At 35.8% G+C, this 7,806-nt stretch overlaps 1 pseudogene; it reads left to right on the forward strand.

Moving 5' to 3' along the window:
- Window positions 1–4,832: 4,832 nt before the first annotated feature.
- Window positions 4,833–7,279, forward strand: LOC132187839 (nitrate reductase [NAD(P)H]-like; annotated as a pseudogene).
- The last annotated feature ends 527 nt before the right edge of the window (window positions 7,280–7,806 follow it).

Genomic DNA, 7,806 nt, shown 5'->3' on the forward strand with positions numbered 1-7,806 from the left:
TTTTTCGTAGTACCCCTACCAGGGCTCCTGTACACATTGACCTCACTAAAGAGAGCCCTAAAACTAGAGGTCCTAAAACTAGAGGTGGTGAAACTGGAGGGCAAACTATTGGTGGTGGAAGAGTAGGGCCTAAAACTAGGGGGGATTTGCAGGCAGAGGTGTTACAGTGACAGGTGGTGGAGGCAGAAGTGGTGTAGTGAGAGGCTGTGGAGGTAGAAGTGGTATACCTGCATCTACTGGTGTAGCAGCTACATCTAGTGGTGCTGAAGCAAAGTCTGAAACTGTGGCGAAACTAAAAGGAAAACGTATTGTGAGTATAATACAAAAGGGAATTGCAGTTGTGGAAGCTAAGAAAAAACGGCTCAATCCAGAGTGGAAGCCGTAATATGCTGGAGCTATAGTCTTATGTGTTTTTTTTTTTTGTTTTTTTTTTTGTTTTTTTTTTTATTTTTATTTTTATTTTTTTTTAATTTTTTAATTTTTTAATTTTTTAATTTTTTTTTTTAATTTTTTTTTTATGACAAGTATATAGTGTTTTTTGTGACAAGTATGTAATTGTTTTGTGACAAATATGTAACGTTTTTTGTGACAAATATGTAATGTCAATGGACAACTTGTTAATGTCTATGGAAGTTGGTAATGTGTATGAAAATATTTTGTATGAATTTGTGAATGTGTATGTTAATGAAGCTGTTTTATTGAGGACATTAATTTGTTCTACTCTATTAAACTTAATTATTATTTGAAGATTGTCACTATTTGATGAATTTGTTAATTATTTGTTGAGGCTTAGTTACTTGTTGGAAAATGTGAGTCATTATACAGGTGCAGATTAATTATATCAAATGCATGATATGATTATCATATATCATGCAATAATATCGAAGATTTAGTTAAAGCTACTCGTTCATTTGGTTGCATGATGTCATACTTCTCCATAATTGACATTTGGAAGCTCATAGTCATACATATAGCAACTAATAACTTCATTACAAATAACATACACAATATAATACGCTATGTGAGGTAAGCTAAAAACTACATTACATCCATAATGTGCTTCCAGAATTACACGACTCCACAACTGCTTCCCGTCCATTGTGCTCCCAAAATGACATAAGTATAAAAGACCACATTGTGCTCCTAAAAGTACACAAGTACAACAGAACACATTGTGCTCCCAAAATGACACATAAACATAAAAAACCACAATGTGATCCCAAAAGTACATACACCTCAGTTCAACTTCATATGGCCAACTTTGCATTCATGCGGACCACTTTGAGTGTATCCAAACAAAAAAACAAGAATACCACTTAAACAAATTATCCACAAACAAACAAGCATTATTTGGTAATTCTTCTTAACTGCATGAAGTTTGATCTCCTCAATCTCTACTTCTTTATGATACCGGGCAATTTCTTTATCCATTTCTACCTTCACACACAGATTTCTTTATCCATTTCTACCTTCACACGTAGATTTTTTTTATTCATTTCTACCTTCACACGCAGATTTTCTTTCTCCATTTATACCCTCACCTTACTGACTTCAACTTCAACCATGTCTCTACACCGTTTTACTTTTGACAACAATTTTTCCTGCCTTCACCAGATCCAACTTCCAACCCTTTTACAACTGGCACACAACTCAGGATCAATCCATTCAAAGAAATCACAATCTTGGTTAATCTGTAAAATAGTAAACAAATATTAATCACCAATCTAAACACATAAAATATTAGCTCCTAATGAACTATCTAGCTGTATGATATAGTCATTTGGAAAGCACTAGTATTGCATAAACAAGCACTTTGCAGAAAATTACAAAAGCAAAAAAACCATTCCCAATTATTAACCCAATGAGTTTACTTCATCAATTAGATCCTGTCTAAGGTACCAAAATTTATGTTTGGGTTGTGTATCTTTTTTAATTGTTTATAACATGAAACCAATCATTTTGGCACTTAAATTAGCAACTTGCAACTAGGCTTTGTTGTCTCTCTTTTGAGACCCTTTGGATCATTTGGCTATCTTTTGTTTTGAAGTAGTTTGGTACAGTGTAGTGCTCTCCTCACTTATTTAAGTATAGTTCTATTAATTGAATTCCCATTGTGAGGCTTTCTTTCTGTAATTAGCTGTATTCTGAAGGTTAATATTGGTGACCTACAACAACAACAACATTAATAGCTTTGATTATGGAATTTAGAAGACAAATTAACAGCACAAGCATTATTATATTCTTTAACCAATATATATGCTACCTAGCTAATTATTCTAAGAGAAAACCATAAAACTGAAAAATGGTTGGTTTTCTACAGATTAGTCCAAATAGATTTTGCTGAACAGAGAGAGCCCTTTGGGTGACCTAATCTCCACATGTGCAAGCTTTGAAGCAAAATTGAAATAGAAATTAAAACAAAACATAACGGGAGTTTGGAATTAAAACAAGAAATAATTAGTACTCATCCTAAATACATAACCAACAACGAAAATTAAAACCCTAAACAAGAAATTATCAATAGTCATAGTAAACACATAACCAACAATGAAAATTAGAACCCTAAACAAAAAATTAAAACAATCAATTTGTTCTACTCATCCTAAAACATAGAGCCCACAACGAAATTTAGAACCCTAAACAATAAATTACGTGTTTGATGAACTTGCCCAAAATTTCGAAACACTAATCATAAACATACAACTTGCCTTTTAATTTTCGCAACCCACGAACCTCCTCCTGAAATTTTGCTTTGTTTGAGTTGTTTTCACAATCATTGGCTGCTCACAATATCAAAGCCGCTGCAGTGAAGATGAAGCACCGCTTCCAGTGCAACCAAGCGATCCACCAGAACTTGAGGTAGACTCCAACGTTTCTCTCTACAGTGAAGATGATGCTCCCCTCACTAAAACCCCCAAATTACCAAAAACCCTAGTTTTTTCCATCTAATTTTTTGTACGGTGCGAATATACGATTTCAAAAGGGAAAACACTTACTTCGTCGAAACAAATTGTCTGCTTTGTCTCTGTCGAGTGGTTGACGCGAGGTTGTTGCAGAAATGGGTTCTCTAGTGTCACTTTCTCCCATGCTTCTTTGTTCTTCTGCCCTTGACTTCCTGTTGTACAAAGGGGAAAAAGTAATTGAAGTTTACTTTGTTCATTAGCTTAGGTTGGGTTGGGTTAGGTTAATCGTGGGTCAGGTGAAGTTAGGCGTGCGCTTCAGAACTTAAGGATGGAGGGGCATTTTCGGTAGAAAATGGCCAGAAGTGATCATGTGCGTCGCACGTGATCACTGTTCCGTCAGTCAAAGCCGCTTTGAGTGACAGAATGGCTGAATTGCAAATGTTTGGCAAGTTCGAGGGGGTGGATTGCAAAAATTGAAACATTGAAGATTGAATTGAAAATGGCTTCAAACTTTGGGAGGGTAAAGTGTGATTTTCTCAAAAAAGAAATATGGAAGAAACATTGAGGTTAAAGGTATTACCTTGAGAATACTAAAGAAAGAGATCATCTAAGCCTTGAGAATCGTCAGGGAATTTCGGGCTTCTCTCACACTCTATCTTCGTTCTTCAACTCTGGGGCTAGGTTTTTTGTGCAAATAGGTTGTAAGAAGTTTAAGAAAGCTTAAATATGGCTTATGGTCGAGTTTTAAGGGTTTTGGGAGCTCAAAATTGGATTTTTCATGCATGATGATCGATCGTGCTTGGTAGGATTAATCCTAACGATGGGAGGATCGATCCTCCTTTAAAAAAAGAAGAAGGAAAAATACATAACACTATTTTCACAGTGAAATTCATGTGTATTTTCAAAATGATTTATATTTTTAAGAGAGATTTTATTTTTCGGGATATTAATTACAAATGACTTTAGATTCTCATGCTTAGTTTTGATTTTGTCATAAATATGTTATGATATTTGGAGACATTATTTTCCCTTATGTTGCTTTAGAGATATTTTGAAGAGTTGTTTTGGGTTTTAGATTTTGGAGGTTGTATTTTACTTGGGAAAACTAGTATTTTGCTATTTATAATTAACACATTATGGCTTTATAAGAATTGGCTATCATGTGATGTAATAAGTTTTTTATCTTCCTCAGAGTTGTTGGATTTAGAGCTTTATTGGGGCTTATTTACATAGTACATTAGTCATGAGAAGCACTTCAAGTTAACTACCAGTTAATTAAACCTCAAGGGCATTACAAATTGGGGTGGCCGTACAGCCACTTTTAACCAAAACAAAAGTGGCCTTGCCTATTGAAGTGATTGTACGACCACCTTTAACTAAGAGAGAGGTGGTCGCACGACCACTCATCTCCTCCACTAAGGGTAGTCATACGATCAGTCATTTTCTTAATTTCTTAAATAATAAGTTAGTTCATACAACTACAAAAGTTAAGCATTTGTTTTGTCAAAATATTTTTATTAGAATGTATGAAAAGTGTTTTAAAATGTATTATGCTTTTGAAAACATAAAATACTTTGAAAAATACACAGCAAAGATGGCCTAAAGTATTACATTGCCAATTTACCATACAACATTAACCAAGAATGGATTCTCCCATTTCAATATTTCTTGCATCTGCATTGGTTTCCATCATTTCAATATTTCTTATATATATCTTCCTTACTACATTGACTGATTACCAAATGAGTAATCAATGCTGATAGAGAATAAGTTGTATTAGTTACAACATTACATCACCTAATCCTTATTAAAGCATTAATTTTTATATAAACATCCTCGTATGTAAGAATACCGAGAAAATCATGCCCGTAGTTTTTAAAATTAGAAGACATGCATGCATATATGAGTAAAACCAGGTTTTAAATTGTTTTGGACCATGGGTTCCCAGTGCGGATTATCATACCAGGGTTCATCGGGGGCCGAATGGTGAAATGGCTAAAGGATCATAATGACAACCTAGGAATCTGATAATTACTACCACTATAACAACAATAGAGTACTTCCATCGCATGTTGACGCGAAGCTAGCAAATGCCGAAGCTTGGTGGTACAAGGCTGAGTATATCATCAATGACCTGATCATAAACTCTGTGATACCGACGCCGTGCCACGAGGAGATCTCGTCAATAAACTCGTGGACAATGCAGAGGCCATACACTTTGACGGGCTATGCATATTTCAGAGGTGGGAGGAAAGCGACACGTGTTGAGGTCACCATAGATGGGGGAGAGAAGTGGCTCGTGTGCCCGTTGGACCATCCGAAGAAGCTCAACAAGTACGACAAATACTGGTGTTGATGCTTGTGGTCATTGGAGGTGGATGTGCTGGACCTACTTGCAACCAAGGAGCTTGTAATTCGAGCTAGGGATGATGCCCTCAACACCTAGCCCGAGAAGCTCATTCGGAATGTCATGGGAATGATGAACAACTGCTGGTTTTAGGTGAAGACAAAATGTGTGCAAGCCGTACAAGGGGGAGATTGGAATCGTGTTTGAGCACATAACGCTACTGGGAAACCAGTCAAGCAGATGGATGGCCAAGCAAAAGCACCTCAAGACATCGTCCAACGCAAAACATGCCCTAAAGAAGAGCTTCTCATCTCCTTTCATGAACAAGTCTTCAAAGACGTACTCAATGTTCGAGGTGAAAAGGCACAACTCGGCCGAATCTGCTTGGATCATCATCTACGGCCACATCTACGATTGCACCTAGTTCCTCAACAATCACCCAGGTGACGCGGACATCATTCTCATTAATGTTGGCACTAACTGTACCGAAGAGCTCGACGTCATACACTCCGACAAGGCCAAGAAATTGCTCAAGGAATATCGGATCGGCGAGTTGATCACGAATGGGTTATTCTTTCGACTCGTGCATGGCGCGTCGAACACAATATCCCACCTCGCTTCGATCAAAGAAATTGTGCCACTAACAAGAAGCATCGCTCTCATCCCAGGTGCAAAAATCAAGACCAAGGACGTGGAGAAAAAACATTATCCCATGACATGAGGCTTTTCCTATTCGCATTGTTGTCCGATGATCAAGTCTTGGGCTTGCCAGTAAGGAAGTATATATTTGTGTGCGCGACCATAGATGACAAGTATTGCATGAGGGCTTACACTCCGTTGAGCTCCGTTGATGAAGTTGGGTATTTCGATCTAGTGGTTAAGATTTACTTCAAAAATTTGCACCCGAGGTTTTCCAACAGAATGCTTATATCACAGCACCTGAACTCACTTCCAATAGGTTCTGTTCTAGACATGAAGGGTCCATTAGGTCACATGGAATATACAGGGCGTGGCAAATTTTTGGTTCATGACAAACCCAAGTTTTCCAAGAGGCTAGCCATGCTGGCCGGTGGGAGCGAGATCACGCCCATATATCAAGTGGTATTAGAGCCAAATGTCCTGTAATCGAACCTTGATTCCGTCAAATCACTTTCAATTTAAATTAAATATTTTAAGTGTTGAGCATTACTTATTAAAAATGGAGTTTAAGTCCACACGTGAGGGAGAGTATTAAGTATTGATTTAATAATTAAATTTATCTCTTCCTATTACCTTAAGCGTTTAGGAACAGTGGTGATTTAACATCCTATATCAAACAGGACATGATTCGTCCTTGGCCACCCATGCAATGTCGAATTCAACGCTCGCATTTTCGGGAATGGTTTGCCTTCTGAAAGTGGGAAAATGTTTAAAAACAATTTTAGGATCTCAAGGTTACGCTCTTGATATGAGATTTTCAAAATTTTACATTGATTTCCTTAAACCAATCATAAAAAATAATTGACGTGTGTGTTTATGTTGGTTTAAGAAGTAGTTTGAATATGTTAATCCATAAATACATAACTTAAAACAAAAAACCTTTATTTTGAAATCACAAAACAATAGGAAACATGGAATATGAATTTCACTTTGTTCAAAAATTATTGTTTAAGACATGTATTTTTTTTAAAACAACTTATCTCGTTATGAAAACGTAGTCACAATAATTAAACAATGTGGTTATGTCAGAAGCAAAACAAAAACTCAAGAATCATGGGTTTAAAAATAAAATATGGAAGAAACATTGAGGTTAAAGGTATTACCTTGAGAATACTGTAGAAAGAGATCATCTAAGGCTTGAGAATCATCAAGGAATTTCGAGCTTCTCTCATGCTCTGTCATTGTTCTTGAGCTTTGGGGGTTAGGTTTTTTGTTCAAATAGGTTTTAAGAAGTTTAAGAAAGATTAAATATGACTTAGGGTCGAGTTTTAAGCATTTTGGGCGCTCAAATACAGATTTTTTATGCATGGTGATCGATCATGCTTGGTAGGATCAATCTTGGCGATGGGAGGGTCGATCCTCCTTTAAAAAAAAAAAAAAAAAAATTAGAGAACATTACTTTCTCATAAAACATACTTGTCTCAAGACCATGTGTATTTTCAAAATGATTTATATTTTTAAGAGAAATTTTATTTTTTAGGGTATTAATTACAAATGACTTTAGATTATCGTACTTAGTTTTGATTTTGTGATAAAGATGTTATGACATTTGGAGACATTATTTTCCATTTCGTATGTTGCTATAGAGATATTTTGAAGAGTTGTTTTGGGTTTTAGATTTTGAAGGTTGTATTTTACTTGGGAAAACTAGTATTTTGCTGTGTAATTAACACATTACAGTTTTATTAGAATTGGCTAATGAGTTTTATTATTATTTTATTTTCGTTACTTTTATTTAGAGTTGTAGGATTTAGAGCTCTATTGGGACTTATTTACATAATAAATAAGTCTTAAGAAGCACGTCGAGTTAACTATTGGTCAATTAAACCTCAAGGGCATTACAAATTGGGGTGGCCG

The sequence above is a fragment of the Corylus avellana genome, chromosome ca7 (genome assembly GCF_901000735.1).
Source record: "Corylus avellana chromosome ca7, CavTom2PMs-1.0".
In the NCBI taxonomy this organism is placed as follows: domain Eukaryota; kingdom Viridiplantae; phylum Streptophyta; class Magnoliopsida; order Fagales; family Betulaceae; genus Corylus; species Corylus avellana.